This window comes from Hyla sarda, chromosome 10 (genome assembly GCF_029499605.1).
Source record: "Hyla sarda isolate aHylSar1 chromosome 10, aHylSar1.hap1, whole genome shotgun sequence".
NCBI lineage: Eukaryota > Metazoa > Chordata > Amphibia > Anura > Hylidae > Hyla > Hyla sarda.
The window spans coordinates 33,470,996-33,492,192 of NC_079198.1; the positions used below are offsets into that span (position 1 = coordinate 33,470,996).

General features: G+C 44.2%; 1 protein-coding gene and 1 pseudogene across 3 annotated transcripts in view; one reads left to right on the forward strand and one right to left on the reverse strand.

Moving 5' to 3' along the window:
• The window catches only part of BCL9L (BCL9 like), a 65,611-nt gene extending 49,050 nt beyond the window's left edge, over positions 1 to 16,561 (reverse strand). Inside the window, exons 1-2 of one of the 3 annotated variants that reach the window (XM_056542124.1) lie at positions 15,954 to 16,561; positions 6,054 to 6,138 (exon numbers count right to left, since the gene is read on the reverse strand). The gene's annotated coding sequence lies outside the window, so the exon portion shown is untranslated. The remainder of the gene's footprint in view (positions 1 to 6,053; positions 6,139 to 15,953) is intronic. The other 2 variants (XM_056542123.1, XM_056542122.1) reach the window with 2 other exon arrangements.
• Positions 12,243 to 18,622, forward strand: LOC130293196 (golgin subfamily A member 6-like protein 2; annotated as a pseudogene).
• Positions 18,623 to 21,197: the final 2,575 nt, after the last annotated feature.

Consider the following 21,197-nt stretch of genomic DNA (forward strand, 5'->3'; position numbering starts at 1 on the left):
TAAAAAAATAAATAAAAGTTTTTCACCGGAGTACCCCTTTAAGGGCTGTGATCGCTATAGGTCACAGCACTTAAGGGGTTAATGATGCGAGTTGACCATTCTCTGTCATTGACTATAAGTGCATGTCTGCTGATAGCAGCTGTCACTTACAGTCTATGAAGCGAGCTTAGTTTCTGTACTCACATCATAGTCGAAATGCTGCTCAGAACATAAATGTAAGCCCTGGTGCATTAAGTAACAGGGCACCAGGAAGTACATTTACATCAAATGTTCTTAAATGGGCACTGTCAGATACAAACACTTTTCTTATGTTGAACATCCTGGCAAAACATTAACTTTTCTTATATAATTCATAAGAAAATGTTATTTCCTTTTTATAGAAATCATGGCTTATAAATTCATGGCTTTGTCCAAGCTGAAGCACAGGTATGGACAAAGTCTAGTAAGTGAGGGTGGGCTAGCACTCCTCTGTGCTCTCTCCTGTCTGATAGTACTCCTATGTGCTCTCTACTGTCTGATAGTACTCCTCTGTGCCCTCTCCTGTCTGATAGTACTCCTCTGTGTTTTCTCCTGTCTGATAGTACTCCTCTGTGCTCTCTCTTGTCCGATAGTACTCCTCTGTGCTCTCTCCTGTCTGATAGTACTTCTCTGTGCTCTCTCCTGTCTGATAGTACTCCTCTGTGCTCTCTCCTGTCTGAGAGGAGTGCTATCAGACAGGAGAGAGCACAGAGAAGTGCTAGCCCACCCTCTCTTAACTAGACTTTGTCCATGCCTATTCTTCATCAGGACAAAACCATGATTTTATAAGCCATGGTTTCTATAAAAAGGAAATAACATTTTCTTATGAAGTATATTAGAACAGTTAATGTTTTGCCAACATGTACAACATATAAAACGTTTTTGAATCTATCCAGTCACTTACGTCCATTGATGTAGCTCCCCAGTCACTAGTCTCCAATGGTTTAGCTACTTTTTCCCATGTTATCCAGTGGTTTAGCTTTCTAGTCACTGCTGTCCAATGGTTTAGAGTCCCAGTCACTTGTTACTCCATGTTTCACCTCTCTAGTTTCTCTTGTCACGTGGTTTACCTCATTAGTACATATTGTCCAGAAGTTTAACTCCCAAGCCACTGTTATTCGCTGGTTTACTGTAGCTCCTTAGCCCGTTTGCCAGTAGATTTGTTTTCCAGTCCTTGTTGTGCAGTGGCATATTGCCCCAGCAACCTGTTGTCCCATGTTTTATCTCTCTGGTCCTTGCTGTCCATAGGGTTGGCTCCCCTTATTCACTGTTATCAATTGGTTTAACCTCCTTGTCCCTTGTGTCCACTGGATTACATTTTCAGTCACAGTTTTATTGACCATTTCAACAGTTTTCTAGTGGTTTACTCATTTGGTCACTGTTGTTTAGATGATTAGAGAGGATTATTTTCCAGGTTCCTGTAATCCAGTGGTTCAGCTTCCCAGTCTGTTTCCAATTGTTCAGCTCCCCAGTCACTGTTATCCAGTAGTTCAGCTTCCCAGTCACTGTTTTCCAATTATTTAGCTTTTCAGTCATCGTTATCCATTATTTTAGCTCCCTTGTCACTGTTATCCAGTAGTTTAGCTCTCTAGTCATCCTTATCCTGTAGTTTAGCTCCCTAGTCACTGTTATCCAGTAGTATAGCTCCCCAATGGCTGTAATCTAGTGGTGTATCTCTCTATTCACTGTTATTAATGGGTTTCTCTCCCCAGTCACTGTTATCCAGAGGTTTGTTTCTCTGTCACTGTACTCCAGTGGTTTAACTTTCCAATGGCTGATCTAGTGGATGAGCTCTTTGTCCATGTGAATCTGGCTTTATAATCCATCTGGCTTTATGCACTGGACTTCACTGACTGGGCCAACAGAGCACTGAATTGTTCGGGATAATATACTACTTGAAACCAGGTTTGAAAATAGATTTCCTTTCTGTGCTGATATACAAAGTAATGTCTAGCAGCCATGGGCAAAAATAATCACGTTTACTGGATACACACAGGCCAGTCTTTTTTGTGTATATTTTCTCAGACAAAACCCTACAGTCTGATATAGCTGCTTATATACATCAGTTAGATGGTTTCTTTCATTTAATAAGTAGCACCATAACTTAATTGTTAGAGTTTATATATATATATATATATATATATATATATATATATATATATATAACCCTACATAATTCAATATTTGCAATTTTCTCTAGAATATCAACCTTAAAGGGGTTTTCTGATTGGACAACCCTTTAGAGTAGTTCAAACAGTGAAATGTGTTCCCCATCACCCCCGTAACTGCACTAAAAAAATTGTACTTCTGGTCAGGAGCACTGAAAATATAAAATATACTCAAAGAGTCCACTGTAGTTATTAACCTATTATTTCCCCCCATCCCAAGACCCACAAGCCCTCTCTGCAGTGATCAAGAGACTTCTGTGTGTGTGCATAATATGGTTTGCATGAGCTGCTGAATGAGGTTAGATTAAAGGTAAACCTTCCCATCTACACCTCAGAATCTATACTGCAATAGGCCCAGAGATGTACAGGTGAATCTCGAAAAATTAGAATATCGTGCAAAGTTCACTTATTTCAGTAATGCAACTTAAAAGGTGGAACTAATATATGAGAGAGACTCATTACATGCAAAGCAAGATAGTTCAAGCCGTAATTTGTCATAATTGTGATGATTATGGCTTACAGCTCATGAAAACCCCAACCCCCCCCCCCCAATTACTATGATTTGGGGAGTCATATCATCTGCTGGTGTTGGTCCACCGTGCTTCATTAAGTCCGGGGTTAATGCATTTGTCTACCAGGATATTTTGGAGCATTTCATGCTTCCTTTCCTTTTAAGATGCATTAACTCTTTGGGGATGGAGGGCGTACCTATACGCCCTCAGCCCACTCCCTTTCTATAACGCGGGGCCACGTTGTGGCCCCGCATCATAGCGGGTCGGGCCTGGCCTCTAACAACGGCCGGGACCAGTGGCTAATAGCGCGCAGCGGTGCTGCGTGCTATTAACCCTTTAGACGCGGCGTTCAACGTTGAACGCCGCGTCTAAAGTGAAAGTAAAGCACTGCCAGTTAGCTCAGGGGGCTGTTCGGGATCGCTGCAATTAAATTGCGGCATCCTGAACCGCTGTAAAGACAGCAGGAGGGTCCCTACCTTCCTCCATGCTGTCCGATCGCTGCATGACTGCTCAGTGCCTGAGATCCAGGCAGGAGCAGTCAAGCGGCAGAATCATTGAGCAATGGTTTTCTATGAGAAACCATTGATCAATGTAAAAGATCAGTGTGTGCAGTGTTATAGCCCCCTATGGGATCTATAACATTGCAAAAAAAAAAGTGAATAAAGATAATTTAACCCCTTCCCTAATAAAAGTTTGAATCACCCCCCTTATCCCAATATAAAAAAAAACTATGTAAATAAAAATAAACATATGTGGTATCGCCGTGGGCAGAAAAGTCCGAATTATAAAAATATATTGTTAATTAACCCCTTAAGGACTCAGGGTTTTTCCGTTTTTGCACTTTTGCTTTTTCCTCCTCACCTTTCAATTTTCCACCAAAAAATCCATATTATGGCTTATTTTTTGCGTCGCCAATTCTACTTTGCAGTGACATTAGTCATTTTACCCAAAAATGCACGGCGAAACGGAAAAAAAAAATCATTGTGTGACAAAATCGAAAAAAACCCGCCATTTTGTAACTTTTGGGGGCTTCCGTTTCTACGCAGTGCATATTTCGGTAAAAATGACACCTTATCATTATTCTGTAGGTCCATACGGTTAAAATGATACCCTACTTATATAGGTTTGATTTTGTCGCACTTCTGGAAAAAATCATAACTACATGCAGGAAAATTTATACATTTAAAAATGTCCTCTTCTGACCCCTATAACTTTTTTATTTTTCCACGTACGGGGCGGTATGAGGACTCATTTTTTGCGCCGTGATCTGAAGTTTTTATTGGTATGATTTTTGTTTTGATCTGACTTTTTGATCACTTTTTATTCATTTTTTAATGTTATAAAAAGTTACCAAAATACGCTTTTTTGGACTTTGGAATTCTTTTGCGCGTACGCCATTGACCGTACGGCTTAATTAATGATATATTTTTATAGTTCGGACATTTACGCACGCGGCGATACCACATATGTTTATTTTTATTTTTTTTTTACACGGTTTTATTTTTCTTATGGGAAAAGGGGGGTGATTCAAACTTTTATTAGGGAAGGGGTTAAATGACCTTTATTAACACTTTTTTTTTACTTTTTTTTTGCAGTGTTATAGGTCCCATAGGGACCTATAACACTGCACACACTGATCTCTCATCCTGATCACAGGCGTGTATTAACACGCCTGTGATCAGCATTATCGACGCTTGACTGCTCCTGCCTGGATTTCAGGCACGGAGCAGTCATTCGTCGATCGGACACCGAGGAGGCAGGTAAGGGCCCTCCCGGTGTCCGATCAGCTGTTCGGGACGCCGCGATTTCACCGCGGCGGTCCCGAACAGCCCGACTGAGCAGCCGGGTCACTTTCAGTTTCACTTTAGAAGCGGCGGTCAGCTTTGACCGCCGCTTCTAAAGGGTTAATACCGCACATCGCCGCGATCGGCGATGTGTGGTATTAGCCGCGGGTCCCGGCCGTTGATTAGCGCCGGGACCGACGCGATATGATGCGGGATCGCGGCGCGATCCCGCTTCATATCGCGGGAGCCGGCGCAGGACGTAAATATACGTCCTGCGTCGTTAAGGGGTTAAACCGCACGGTCAATGGCGCAAGCGCAAAAAAATTCCTAAGTCCGAAATAGCGTATTTTTGGTCACTTTTTATATCATGAAAAAATGAACAAAAAGTGATCAAAAAGTCCGATCAATACATAAATGGTACCGCCAAAAACTTCAGATCACAGCGTAAAAAATGAGCTCTCATACCACCCCATACGAAAAATAAAAAAGTTATAGGGGTCAGAAAATGACAATTTAAACGTATAAATTTTCCTGCAAGTAGTTATGATTTTTTCCAGAAGTACGACAAAATCAAACCTATATAAGTAGGGTATCATTTTAATCGTATGGGCCTACAGAATAAAGATAAGGTACCATTTTTACCGAAAAATGTACTGCGTAGAAATGGAAGCCCCAAAAAGTTACAAAGGGTTATGATTTTTAAAAGGTAAGGAGGAAAAAACGAAAGTGCAAAAACTGGAAAACCGTCTGTCCCCAAGGGGTTAATGAAATACAATGGACTTTTGCACGGTATTCACATTTTTCGAGTTTTACCTGTAGATGGGAAGATCTGCACCTGATCTCATTCATGCCTTGCATTCACAGCCACTGGTGCATAGACACAGGCATAATAGCTTACAGAACTTTGGGAAAGCCTCAGTGAAGTGAATGTTGAACACCTATAGCAGAAGCTGAGCCTTTTTACAGTGATTGTTTTTGACAGTTATAATTACACAATTTATTTTCTTAGAAATCAAAGAATAATGATTAAAAATCTATAAAAAAAAAAAATATCACTGTGCCCTTTAGTATTTAGTTTGCCTAACATTTTACTATAGCAGAGTCAACAGATTTACCTGGACCTGGTTGGTGGCTTTGAAAGTAAAAAAATGTTGTGGATGATGGTTAAAGGGGTACTCCGCTGGAAAACATCTTAGATGTCTAATCGCGAGGGTCCCGTGTCATCCATGCATGGAGCGAACTCTGTCCCATGCTGGATGACTGGCGACTATAGCCGCCACGCTTCATGTCTATGGGAGGAGGCGTGATGGCTACGTACAAGCTGTCACCCCCCCTCCAATAGACATGAATGGAGGGGGCTTGGCATGACGAACAAAGAAGCTCCAAGCCCCTGTGATCAGGACTCCTTTGGATAGGGGATAAGATGTTTTTCAGTAGAGTACCCATTTAAGAAAAAGTTTCAGAGGTGTTAAAGCCTCATCTGATCATGCCTGGTACTGTAATTCATTAACTGGTAAAAACTCATTTAAATGCCCCGTTATACTGGACTATTATCAGCCAAATAGTCTTACCCTCTGTAATAGGCCCAGTGATAAGCGTTTGCTTGTTCACTGAGTATTTTTCGCTCCATAAGACGCACCTGACCATAAGACGCACCTAGGTTTTAGAGGAGAACAAGAAAAAAAGTATTATAGGCATTATAGGACAGGAGCACATGTCAGGGGGGTATTATAGGTCAGGAGCACATGTCAGGGGTGCATTATAGGTCGGGGACACATGTCAGGGGGGCATTATAGGTCAGGAGCACATTTTCCCCATATTAGGTTGGCAGTATAGCTTCCCCACATTAGGTTGGCAGTATGTTCCCCCCACATTAGGTTGCAGTTCCCCCCCATTAGGTTGGCAGTATGTTTCCCCACATTAGGTTGGCAGTATAGTTCCCCCGCTCAATGCTACCCCCCCCTCCTTTTTCTATTTTTCATATTTACTTACCTGGCCGTGCTCGGCAGGCTCAGGTAATGCGGCAGATCTTGTGGGCTGTGTGGATAATATGACGAGTGACATCTCCTGCGGCTCCTCTGCGCGGCGTCAGGGACTTCACTCATCATTTCCTGCAGCCATGGACACAGAACACAAAAAATGAGGAGTGAAGCCACGTAGAGGACCCGGCAGGAGACGTCACTCGTCATATTATCCACACAACCCACAAGAGCCGCCGCATTACCTGAGCCTGCCGAGCACGGCCAGGTAAGGAAATATGAAACATAGAAAAAGTAGAAGTGTCCGGGACAGCCGCTGGTCATGGTTTAAAACAGTTGCGCCCCCCCCCCCTACTGAGCAGCCGGCAGGGGGCCCCCTAGGGCATGGGGGCCCTAGGCAATTACCCCCCCTATCGCCGGCCCGCTCCATCCTGCCAGGCGCGATATTACCTTCTCCTACATGTCACATGCCGCTATCCGCCCCTGCACTTGCACACAGATTCGCTCCATAAGACGCACAGACATTTCCTTCCCACTTTTGAGGGAGAAAAAGTGCGTCTTATGGAGCGAAAAATACGGTAATCTCTATGCATGCCCATGGACTTTGCAAAACCAGGTACTGCCTGAGGTGCCCATTTGCTGAGGAAACAACTTTGCACCTCCTTTAGCAGTGCCCTGTTGCTCGGGCCCGGTTAAAGGCCACAAAATATGAACTCTGTTCCCAGGATAGCCTATCGCATCATTTTGTGCTTTAAAGACTATTTCCTGGGGATCACATGGCTGGGTCTGCTCAGGAGGTCTGGTGCCTTATGAACTGTTATAAGTACGCTTTTTGGTTTGCCAGGAAACACCGGATTATAAAATCATAGAGGATGTCCGTCCAGGACTGCCGGAGGCTGGTCGGCAGCCTGCTAAGAAACTATTACATCAGGGACAGTCTGGACGTCAAAGAAGAAGAGGATTAACACCCCATTACTTCCCCCCTCTCCCCTCCTGTGTCCTGTCTCTTAAAGCTTTGGGACAGTGATTTCCCCTCCCTACCTAACACCAATCCGCTATCACTGTCTGTAATGCTTTTTGTTTGACTTAGTTTTTTTAATGTGTGCAGTAATTTTACTGTAGTGTGTGGGATCATGTATAGCATAGGGAGGCCCATGGTGTATGTTGCATTGTCGCTCTATATACGCTAATTGTATTTATTTATTGTATGCTGCTTCTATAGCCTGTGCTGTGTTACAGTACACCATATGTATGCTTATGATGATTGGTTTCTAATAAAGTTATTTTCAATCAAAAAAAATAAATGAGTGATCTCATACTTTTATTTTTTAACCTAATAAGACTAAGGGGCCTCACAAATCATCCAGCAATGGCATGTAAAATACTCCTCAAAGAAGCACTGATCTACAAGACTGATATTTGTTTAGTGCATACAATGGCCCATAATCGAGGACCCTAAGGCTAGGTTTCTACACAGGTTTTTTTCTTGCTTTTTAGAAAAACTGCCACTGCAATTTTTGAGCCAAAGCCAGAAGTGTATTCAAGATGGGAAATATAAAGGAAGGACTTCTACTTCTCCTTCCTACTGGATCTACCTCCGATTTTGGCTCAAAAACTGCAGTGGCTGTTATGCAAAAAATGCCAGAAAAAACTTGAGATAATATGAATTTGAATTTAATTACAGATTGCAATATTTTTATTAATGGGAGGAGATAAACTGGGGATACATCTTTAAAAAAAAAAAAAAATGCGAACGATAATATCCTATTAAAGGGGTACTCTGGCGCTTAGACATCTTATCCCCTATCCAAAGGATAGGGGGTTAAGATGCCTGATCGAGGGGGTCCCGCCGCTGGGGACTCCCGTGATCTTGCACGCCGCACCCCGTTAGAATCAGTCCCCGGAGCGTGTTCGCTCCGGGACTGATTACTGTCGATCACGGGGACGGAGCATTGTGACAGCTGTCACGCCCCCTCCCATGGGCTTGCATTGAGGGGGCGGAGTGTGATGTCACACGGGGGGAGCCATGACATCACAATGCTCCGTCCCCGTGATCAACAGTAATCAGACCCGGAGCGAACACGCTCCGGGGACTGATTCTAACGGGGTGCGGCGTGCAAGATCACAGGGGTCCCCAGCGGCAGGACCCCCGCGATCAGGCATCTTATCCCCTATTCTTTGTATAGGGGATAAGATGTCTAAGCGCCGGAGTACCCCTTTAACCATAATGGTATTTTTTACCCAGGAACTCTGATAATCATCCTGGACACCTTTATATGACAGGCTGTGGATTTCTTACTACCACCGGCTTAAAACTAAATATCTGAATTGTTTGTCAGGGAGGGGAGTTGAAGTCTTTTGAAGTATTAAAGGACAGTTTTGGATTGAATGAAGCACAGAAATTTTGGTACTTACAATTGGCGTCGGCTTATAGAGCTACTAGGGGGAAAAAAATGTGTTTACTGTAAGTAATCAAACACTGATTGAATTTAGAAAAATTAATTCACAGACTAGACCCAAGACAGGGATTTTGTATAGAGCACTATTGATATTGGCACCTCATGTATATTTAGACAAAACAAGAAATAGGTGGGGGAAGATGATAGGGGATATTAGTGAAGAGGAATGGGTGTGTATAATAGGAAATGTAATGAAATCCTCATATAATAAAATGCACCAGGTGATTCAATATAAAATAATATTTTAGATGTATTATACACCGGAGGTTTTGGTTAAAATTAACTACTGCGATAATGCTAAGTGCCCTAAATGTGGTTTGGATGAAGCCGATTTCTTACATTTAATTTGGAGTTGTCCCAGTGTGGTGTCCCGGTACTGGACTCGGTCCCGTACCTTTGTCGTAAGTCCTCACAGTCAGAGTTCCTCCATGCTGGTAGGGCTTTCCTGGTGGGTTAACCCCTAGTCGCCTCATAGTTGTATTAAGAAATGTATATATTTAATATATTTTGCTATAGTGTAAATACATGTACAGGACCTTAGGTCATGTGATCATTAATAATTGTGTTATGCTAAGGTTTAAGGACCTTTAGGTCATGTGATAGGTCCTGTGATTTAACCATAATGCCTTGGTTTAGGATTGACAGGTTTGGGGACCAATACACATTGATCCTGCCCCTTCTGTATATAAGGGCACTGTATCCAATAATCTCTCTCTTGTATCCTGGATATGAAAGAAAGCAGATCTGTGATCACAGCTACAAGACAAGCTAGGCCTGAAGCCTTCCACTTCAGCGCATTCTAAACCGGGAGTTAATCAGACTCAAATCTCACCAATCCTACGTGACTATTGAACCTTAACATACCCCTAAATTCAGTGGAACAGCGTACCACAAAAATCAAAGCTTATTTTACCTCAAAGTCCCAGCCAACCTGTGAGGAGCCTAAGTCCCAGTCCTCCTGCAAAAGACTGTTTATTATCATCATCTGCATAAAATCTGCAGTAAAGTTATTTCCAGTTTATTATTTTGGCTGTGGACAATCCTTTATTCGTCCCTATCGTTCTTGGGACGGGTGGCGGTAGGACATATATATCTAGAGGAAGCCCGCACCCTGGCATCACGACAATCAAAGGTTAAAGGGGTACTCCCGTGGAAAACTTTATTTTTTTTTAAATCAACTGGTGCCAGAAAGTTAAACAGATTTGTAAATCACTTCTATTAAAAAATCTTAATCCTTCCAGTACTTTTTAGGGACTGTATACTAAAGAGAAATCCAAAAAAGAAATACATTTCCTGTGATGTCCTGACTACAGTGCTCTCTGCTGACCTCTGCTGTCCAATTTAGGAACTGGAGAAAATTCCCATAGCAAACATATGCTTCTCTGGACAGTTCCTAAAATGGACACCAGAGGTAAGCAGAGAGAAATGTAGTCAGGACATCACAGGAAATGCATTTCTTTTTTGGATTTCTCTTTAGTATACAGCCCCTAAAAAGTACTGGAAGGATTAAGATTTACAAATCTGTTTAACTTTCTGGCACCAGTTGATGTAAAAAAAAAAAAAAGTTTTCCACTGTAGTACCCCTTTAATGCTAAACCCTGCAACACTACTCTGCATCACCCCTGTTCCCTCTACATCCCCCAAGCTCACCACACCAGGATTGCCAATTTTACATATACGGAAAATAAAATATTTTACTCTGTACAATGTCGTATAGATTGATGTAAGTGTCTATATATGTAAAATAAAAATATATATATCTGAATTGCTTTTTACATTCCCTACTTGAAAGGGTACCATTATAATTGGCCGAGGAGTTACTCAAAATAGCAGAGAATATTCTGTGGGAGGAGAGATTTAAACTACCCTTATAATACGGCATGAGGATGGCAGAAAATTGTTCCATCAATATACCAGTACAGCTATGGACACTTTGGCTTCTACATTTGCTAATCTGTTTTTGACCAATTTGAAAAATAGCAATAATTATAACTGTACCTATGGTCTAGATCAGTGCTTTTCAAGCTGTGAGGTAGTGGTCTGCCTACGAGTTACAGCAGAGATTAAAGGGATACTCCACTGGAAAACATTTTCTTTTACATCAACTAGTGCCAGAAAGTTTAACAGATTTGTATATTACTTCTATTAAAAAATCCCAATCCTTCCAGTATTTATCAGCTGCTGTACACTACAGAAGTAGTTCTTTTCCTTTTGAGTTTCCTTTCTGTTCTGACCCCAGTGCTCTCTGCTGACACCTCTGTCCAGAGCAGGAGAAGTTTGCTATGGGGATTTGCTTCTACTCTTGATAGTTCCTAAAATGGACAGAGGTGTCAGCAAGAGAGCACTGTGGTCAGACAGAAAGGAAATTGAAAAAGAAAAGAACTTCCTGTGGAGCATATAACAGCTGATATGTACTGGAAGGATTAAGATTGTTAAATAGAAGTAATTTACAAAGCTGTTTAACTTTCTGGCACCAGTTGGTTTAGAATTTTTTTTTTTTCCAGTGGAATACCCCTTTAAAGCTCCAGGGCATAATAAGCCTGGAAAAAACAAAACAAAGCAAATCTATCAGAGAGCTAGCAAAAACTTTGAGACATCATCCAAATTAGAGTAAAAGCTGTTCGAACCCACTGACAGCTACTGAAGGTGTATAGGAACATTTAGGAATGGTAAAAACAACATTTCCGTGCATTCCTGAAAAGGAGAAAAGCATGGGTGGCTTCAGCAAATGCCTGGAAAAACTAATAAAGAATGCTTTATTTGGTAAAAAAAAAAAACTTAACATGATCTAGCCAAGAAAAAAAATATACATCGTGTGCTTAAAAGGGCATTCCAGGAAAAACCTTCTTTTATATATCAACTGGCTCCAGAAAGTTAAAACAGATTTGTAAATTACTTCTATTAAAATAATTATCAGCTGCTGAAGTTGAGTTGTTCTTTTCTGTCTGGCAACAGTGCTCTCTGCTGACATCTCTGCTTGTCTCGGGAACTGCACAGAGTAGAAGAAGTTTGCTATGGGGATTTGCTTCTAGACAGTTCCCGAGACACGTGTCATCAGAGAGCACTTAGACAGAAAAGAACAACTCAACTTCAGCAGATCATAAGTACTGAAAGGATTAAGATTTTTTAATAGAAGTAATTTACAAATCTGTTTAACTCTCTGGAGCCAGTTGATATATTAAAAAAAGGTTTTTTCCTGGATAACCCCTTTAAATAAATACAGTGGATTTATCTGAAGACGCAAACCCCTAAGTACCACTGAAGAACGGAATGGAAAAACTTTCCTACATAATATTTATAAAAGCCCCCCAGTTTTGAACAAATGGAGCTTAAATTAATGAGTATCAGAACAATAGGTAGAGAACAGTTTGAAGGAAAGAAGGCTCATGATCCAAAACATACCACATCATCCATGGCAGAAGCAGTGTTTTGGTTTGGGTATGTGTTGCTGCCAAAGGAACTGGACTTTTAAATAGCAGTAATTTACAAATCTGTTTAACTTTCTGGCACCAGTTGATTTAAAAAAAATAAATAAAATAAAAATGTTTTCCACCGGAGTACCCCTTTAAAGGGGTATTCTAATTTCAGCAAATTTTCCCCTATCAACGGGAGGGAGGATATCTTGTGAATCAGTGGGGGGCCTGACCTCTCTCGATCCCCAGAATAAAGTGAAAGGGCAAAGTCCCAAATAGTGTATACGCAGTGTATTTTGCTGCGTATCTGCTGCTGCGTATTTTCCTACCCATTGGGATCACACAAATACACTGCGTTTACACTATGTGGGACCGTACCCAAAGTGTAACCCCAAATTAATGGAGCAGGTCACGTATGTGCAGCCACCACTCCACTTATTCTTTATGGGCCTTCTAAACATTGCCAAACACAGCATCGTTTGGGAGGCCATATGGGGGCTTTCATACTTTAGCTCTGTAACTTATGGCTGTAGGATGGGTTTAGGGAGAGAAATTATTTTAAAGCAAGTCTGATAAATTGTATGATTAAACTCTTCCCCCATTCTGTATTCTGGGCTTTAATTAACAAGAAATTTTCTTAGTTTTCTCTCGTCACCTTTCAAGGGTCGTGACTTTTTTCCCCCATTTTTTCCATGTTCCCTATTTTTCACATGAGTCTTTGTTTTTTTGCAGGAAAAGCTATAATAGCGATATACATTTTTTTTACTCGTTTTTGCTAAGTAATAGGAAAAAAAAATGCAATTTTCTGCATTTTAAATTTATGCCATTGATTGTGCTGTATACAAAACATTATTCATTAGTTTATTACAAATAGAGCAATACCAAATATACAGTATACTGTATAGTATTTTTGCTTTTCCACAATTAAAACACTTATTCTTAGCCCCATAACTTTTTTTTTTTACATTTCTAAACACCCGAAGAAGGCAGACCAACGTAGAAACACGTATGCTTCCCATTGAGATCTTATTGCCTAGAGTTGGCAGCATCATTAAACCTAAAGTGAGGGGGAGGAGGATTGTGTATTATATTTCCCAACTGTGCAAAGAAGTTGGGTCGAGCTGCAGCCGTGAATACCTGGATGTATCACCACCGTTACTACATGTCTATTGAGAGTTGTGTTGTACAACTTGACTTAGTGAGTACCCTTGTTGCTTTTTGGAGGGCCTCAACTATAATTACTGCTGAACAATGGAGCACCACTTTTTGTATTGCTTGCTATCAGAACACATAGGGCATTGCTGCATGCTGTGTTTGGAGCTGCGTAGCCACGGACTGATCTGAATGCCATTGCCGACTGCTGGTTACCACCAAAATCAAGAAGAATGGACATGTGAGCTTTAGAACTGGACCAAGGAGAAATAAAAGAAGGTGGTGGCCTAGTCTGACGAATCAGGTTTACTTTTATATAAGGTGCATCACATTTGCTGCTTGCAAAAGATAGAGATGACACCAGGGTGCACTATGGGAAGAGCACAAGCCTATGAAGGCAATGTAAAGCTCTGGGGAATGTTCTGCTGGGAAACCTTGGGTCCTAGCATGCAGATGAATGTTATTGCTACATGTACCACCTACGTAAAACACTGTACTGGCAAATTCCCCTCCCCCTAATGGCGTCAGTATTCCCTATTGGTAGCGGCCTCCTTCATCAGGCTAATGCCCCGGCCACATCGCAAAGATTGTTCTGAAATTATTTCAGGAACATAACGGGAGGACTTGGTCTCCAAATTCTCCAGATCTCAACCAGTCAAGCATCTGTGGGTTGTGCTGACTTCACGACGCAGGATCTGCTGCTAACATGCTGCTGCCAGATACCACAGGACATCCTTGAGAAATCTTGTGGGGTCTAGGCCCCTATGGGTCAGAGCTGTTGTGGGTGCACAAGGAAAACTATACGATATTTGGCAGGTGGATTAAATGTTACCGTTGATCGGTTTGCATAAGTATATACACATATAAAGGTATACGTTCTTAGCCTTTCCTGACTTTATATTTCACATTTGTATCCCACTAATTTTCTATATAATAAAAAATAAATAAAATGTTTTGGCGATGATGTGATGACTACGGACTAGGCCGACATCCAGGCCTGCAAGTATGATAATCACTCACTACAATAATAGTTCCTTGTCGTGTACACATACCATCACTGACTGATGCATTGTGGGTACTCTCAGCAGTCCCAATGATGATTCAGTGCTGTCACAATACCAGGTAGCAGTCTTACAACCACCAGCTGTCAGCGTAGCCCTCAGGCCTTGTTCACACATGGGTGATAGTGGTGAAGTTCTAACCATATGATTACAGCAGCAAGAATGAAACGCAGAAAAGGCAGGTCTGAATAAGAATGCTTACGTTTCCATGCGCCAATAATACACATCTGGCAAAAATGCCACAACATGACATATCTCCACAATTGGATGCCCTGTTAGTAGCTTTAATAACCCTCTAAGTCTGTCAGGAGGCCCCAGATGACAATTCTCAACCAAGGTGCTATTCGTCAACTTAACACATAATGTAACCGTCCTATAGAATACATATTCATGGTTATAATTTAACAGTATGGTGTATCTGGCGATTGTATGGAATGAGGATTTGGTGGGCAGGTCATGGTCATCACACATGATGATTTGGTGGGCAGGTCATGGTCATCATACATGATGATTTGGTGAGTGGGTTGTGGTCATCATACATGATGATTTGGTGAGCGGGTTATGGTCGTCACACATGATGATTCTGTGAAGGGGTTATGGTCATCACACATGATGATTTGGTGAGCGGGTTATGGTCATCACACAATGATTTGGTAAGTGGGTCATGGTCATCACCCAATGATTTGGTGAGCGGGTCATGGTCATCAAACGTGATGATTTGGTGAGTGGGTCATGGTCATCACACATGATTTGGTGAGCGGGTCATGGTTGTCACACATGATTTGGTGAGCGGGTCATGGTCGTCACACATGATTTGGTGAGCGGGTCATGGTCGTCACACATGATTTGGTGAGCGGGTCATGGTCGTCACACATGATTTGGTGAGCAGGTCATGGTCTTCACACAATGATTTGGTGAGCGGGTCATGATCGTCACACATGATTTGGTGAGTGGGTCATGGTCTTCACACAATGATTTGGTGAGCGGGTCATGGTCATCACACATGATTTGGTGAGCGGGTCATGGTCTTCACACATGATTTGGTGAGCGGGTCATGGTCATCACACATGATGATTTGGTGAGCGCGTCATGGTCATCACACATGATGATTTGGTGAGCGGGTCATGGTCATCACACATGATGTTTTGGTGAGCGGGTTATGGTCATCACACATGATGATTTGGTGAGCGGGTTATGGTCATCACACATTGTTGGTGCCATCACATGGTAATGCTTCCTCTATGCTCGCTCACTATAACCACTGGGTACATTTTAGGAGAACTGGATACTTTGTAGGCAGACAGATGGGTGGTGTGCAGGGTACAGCTGTTACATGCAAAAACAGATGGGCACGGTGCCTGCTGCCAGTCACTACACCTGGCTGCATGGCTTGTCCTTGCTGCTTACCTCTCCTCAGTGCTCTCCCCTGCGGCCTCCCATCTTCTCTGTGTCTCCGGCCTCCTGTAGGGGATTCCGAGCTTCCCCTCTCTCCCTCTCAGCATCCGCAGCTAGGGGGCTGAGGGGGAGAGAGAGCCGCAGCTGAGGCGAGCGTGGTGCCCCCTCTCATCCTGCCCCCTCCTCCAAGCTGCAGGGCACGGCGGACATGTAACCAGGCTGCCCGGCACTTCCTCGCTTACTGTCCGGGCATGTGTCGGGAGAGAACGGAGGGGGACCCCGGGAAGGTTGATCCCCCTCCCGGCGTCGCAGGACTGATAACCCCGCTCCCTGGGGTTTCTGATCTCGGATGTGGGAAGACACTGGATCCTACAGCCGCTCTGCCTGCCCGCTGTCAAAATAAGAGCCTCTCCCCTCTAACTGCTTCCTGCTCTCCCCCTCCCTCCTCCTGTCTCCTGTGCTCAGTCCTTCCCTGCCTCCCGCACACCTGGGACACACGGACGGACGGAGGAGGCTGGGGGAGGCTGGCGGGCTGGAGAAGTGAGGAGACAGGGAAGTAGAAGGAAGCCTGAAGAGGGTACAGGAGAGACATGAGGGGAGAAGAGAGGCTGAGGGGGAAGACAAGAGATTGCAGGGAGAAGAAGAGAGACTGAGGGGGAAGACAAGAGACTACAGGGAGAAGAAGAGAGGCTGAGGGGGAAGACAAGAGATTACAGGGAGAAGAAGAGAGACTGAGGGGGATGACAAGAGAGACATAAGGGGAGAAGAGAGACTGAGGGGGAAGACAAGAGATTGCAGGGAGAAGAAGAGAGGCTGAGGGGGAAGACAAGAGATTACAGGGAGAAGAAGAGAGACTGAGGGGAGAAGAGAGGCTGAGGGGGAAGACAAGAGATTGCAGGGAGAAGAAGAGAGACTGAGGGGAAAGACAAGAGACTACAGGGAGAAGAAGAGAGGCTGAGGGGGAAGACAAGAGATTGCAGGGAGAAGAAGAGAGACTGAGGGGGAAGACAAGAGATTACAGGGAGAAGAAGAGAGACTGAGGGGGAAGACAAGAGATTACAGGGAGAAGAAGAGAGACTGAGGGGGAAGACAAGAAACTACAGGGACAAGAAGAGAGGCTGAGGGGGAAGACAAGTGACTACAGGGACAAAAAGAGAGGCTGAGGGGGAAGACAAGAGACTACAGGGACAAGAAGAGAGGCTGAGGGGGAAGACAAGAGACTACAGGGACAAGAAGAAAGACTGAGGGGGAAGACAAGAGACTACAGGGACAAGAAGAGAGGCTGAGGGGGAAGACAAGAGACTACAGGGACAAAAAGAGAGGCTGAGGGGGAAGACAAGAGACTACAGGGACAAGAAGAAAGACTGAGGGGGAAGACAAGAGAGACATAAGGGGAGAAGAAGAGAGGCTGAGGGGGAAGACAAGAGACTACAGGGATAATAAGAGAGACTGAGGGGGAAGACAAGAGACTACAGGGACAAAAAGAAAGACTGAGGGGGAAGACAAGAGACTACAGGGACAAGAAGAAAGACTGAGGGGGAAGACAAGAGAGACATAAGGGGAGAAGAAGAGAGGCTGAGGGGGAAGACAAGAGACTACAGGGACAAGAAGAGAGGCTGAGGGGGAAGACAAGAGACTACAGGGAGAAGAAGAGAGGCTGAGGGGGAAGACAAGAGACTACAGGGACAAGAAGAGAGACTGAGGGGGAAGACAAGAGAGACATAAGGGGAGAAGAAGAGAGGCTGAGGGGGAAGACAAGAGACTACAGGGACAAGAAGAGAGGCTGAGGGGGAAGACAAGAGACTACAGGGACAAGAAGAGAGGCTGAGGGGGAAGACAAGAGACTACAGGGATAAGAAGAGAGGCTGAGGGGGGGAGACAAGAGACTACAGGGATAAGAAGAGAGGCTGAGGGGGAAGACAAGAGACTACAGGGTTAAGAAGAGGGGCTGAGGAGGAAGACAAGAGACTACAGGGATAAGAAGAGAGGCTGAGGGGGAAGACAAGAGACTACAGGGACAAGAAGAGAGGCTGAGGTGGAAGACAAGAGACTACAGGGACAAGAAGAGAGGCTGAGGTGGAAGACAAGAGACTACAGGGACAAGAAGAGAGGCTGTGGGGGAAGACAATAGACTACATGGAGAAGAAGAGAGGCTGAGGGGGAAGACAAGAGTCTACAGGGATAAGAAGAGAGGCTGAAGAGGAGGAGAAGAGATCCTGAGGTGTAAGACAAGAGTCTACAGGGAGAAGAAAAGAGGCTGAAGTGGAAGACAAGACTACAGGGAGAAGAGAGGCTGCGGTGAAAGATACGAGTCTACAAGGAAAAGAATAGAAGCAGAGGAGCAACACAAGAGACAACTGGCAGAAGAAGAGAGGCTGAGGTGGAAGACAAGAGACTACAATGTAAAGAAGAGACAAAAACACAAGAGACAACACAAGAGACAGCAGGCAGAAGAAGATAGGCTGAGGTGGAAGACAAAAGACTACAGGGAGAAGAAGAGAGGCTGAGGTGGAAGACAAAAGACTACAGGGAGAAGAAGAGAAGCTGAGGTGGAAGACAAGACTACAGGGAGAAGAAGAGAGGCTAAGGTGGAAGACAAGAGACTACAGGGAGAAGAAGAGAAGCTAAGGTGGAAGACAAGAGACTACAGGGAGAAGAAGAGAAGCCAAGGTGGAAGACAAGAGACTACAGGGAGAACAAAAGAGAAGCTAAGGTGGAAGACAAGAGACTACAGGGAGAAGAAGAGAGGCTGAGGGGGAAGACAAGAGACTACAGGGAGAAGAAGAGAGGCTGAGAGGGAAGACAAGAGACTACAGGGATAAGAAGAGAGGCTGAGGGGGAAGACAAGAGACTACAGGGATAAGAAAAGAGGCTGAGGAGGAAGACAAGAGACTACAGGCATAAGAAGAGGGGCTGAGGAGGAAGACAAGAGACTATAGGAATAAGAAGAGAGGCTGAGGGGAAGACGAGACTACAGGGATAAGAAGAGAGGCTGAGGGGGAAGACAAGAGACTACAGGGATAAGAAGAGAGGCTGAGGGGGAAGACAAGAGTCTACAAGGATAAGAAGAGAGGCTGAGGGGGAAGACAAGAGACTACAGGGAGAAGAAGAGAGGCTGAGGGGGAAGACAAGAGTCTACAGGGATAAGAAGAGAGGCTGAAGAGGAAGAGAAGAGATGCTGAGGTGTAAGACAAGAGTCTACAGGGAGAAGAAAAGAGGCTTAAGTGGAAGACAAGACTACAGGGAGAAGAGAGGCTGTGGTGAAAGACACACATTTATAAGGAAAAGAAGAGAAGCAGAGGAGCAACACAAGAGATAACTGGCATAAAAAGCGAGGCTGAGGTGGAAGAAAAGAGTTTACATGGAGAAGAAGAGAGGCTGAGGTGGAAGACGAGACTACTTGGAGAAGAGAAGAGGCTGAGGTGGAAGACAAGAGACTACAGGGATAAGAAGAGAGGCTTAGGTGGAAGACAAGAGACTACTGGGAGAAGAAGAGAGGCTTAGGTGGAAGACAAGAGACTACTGGGAGAAGAAAAGAGGCTGAGGTGGAAGACGAGACTACAGGGAGAAGAAGAGAGGCTGAGGTGGAAGACAAGAGACTACAGGGATAAGAAGAGAGGCTTAGGTGGAAGACAAGAGACTACTGGGAGAAGAAAAGAGGCTGAGGTGGAAGACGAGACTACAGGGAGAAGAAGAGAGGCTGAGGTGGAAGACAAGAGACTACAGGGAGAAGAAGAGAGAAGCTAAGGTGGAAGACAAGAGACTACAGGGAGAAGAAGAGAGGCCAAGGTGGAAGACAAGTGACTACAGGGAGAAGAAGAGAGGCTGAGGTGGAAGACAAGAGACTACAGACATAAGATGAGAGGCTAAGGTGGAAGACGAGATTACAGGGAGAAGAAGAGAGCCTGAGGTAGAAGACAAGAGACTACAGATAGAAGATAAGAGGCTGAGGTAGAAGACAATAGACTACAGGGATAAGAAGAGAGGCTGAGGGAGAAGACAATAAACTACAGGAATAAGATGAGAGGCTGAGGAGAAAGGCAAGAGACTACAGAGAGAAAACAGAGGCTAAGGTGGAAGACAATAGTCTACAGCAGGGGTCTCAAACTCAAATTATCTGTGGGCCACTGGAGGTAGTGGCTGGGTGAGGCTGGGCCGCATGCGCACCTCACATATAATGCCCCCATTATGCGCCCCTCACATATAATGCCCCCATCATGCGCCCCTCATCATCCACCAGCAACACCCCCCATCAGTAGTAGCACCCCATCATCCACCAGCAACACCCCCCACCAGCAGTAGCACCCCCACCAGCAACAACCCCCCCCATTCCCTCTGCCCCCCTGTGGTAATAGCATGAGCTGACAGATGATGGGGTTGCTACTGCTGGTGGGGGGGGGGGGGGGGGGGGGGTTGGGGGTCGGGAAGCATTAGGTAGGCAGCAGTTTCCCCACACTGGGAAGGTAGCAGTTTTCCCACATTAGGTAGCATAGTTTCCCCACATTAGGTAGCCATAGCACAGTTTCCCCACATTAGGTAGCCTTAGCACAGATTCCCCACATAGGGTAGCCATAGCACAGTTTTCCCACTTTAGGTATCCTTAGCACAGATTCCCCATGGTTTGTGTCCCCCAACGGAGCCGATAGAGAAAACGCCATTTTGTACTTTTGGGGGCTTCCGTTTCTACGCAGTGCATATTTTGGTAAAAATGACACCTTATCATTATTCTGTAGGTCCATACGGTTAAAATGATACCCTACTTATACAGGTTTAATTTTGTCGTACTTCTGGAAAAAATCATAACTACATGCAGGAAAATTTATATGTTTAAAAATGTCCTCTTCTGACCCCTAGAACTTTTTTATTTTTCCACGTACAGGGCGGTATGAGGGCTCATTTTTTGTGCCGTGATCTGAAGTTTTTATCGGTACCATTTTTGTTTTGATCCAACTTTTGTATCACCTTTTATTCATTTTTTAATGGTATAAAAAGTGACCAAAAATACACTTTTTTGGACTTTGGAATTTTTTTACGTGTACGCCATTGACCGTGCAGTTTAACCCCTTAAGGACCAAGGATGTACCGGTACGTCCTTGGTCCTGCTCTCCTGATATAACGCGGGGTTACACAGTAACCCCGCGTCATATCACGGCGGGCCAGGCGTCATAGTGAAGCCGGGACCCGCCTCTAATAGCGCGCAGCGCCGATCGTGGCGCCGCGCGCTATTAACCTTTTAGCCCCGCGCTCAGAGCTGAG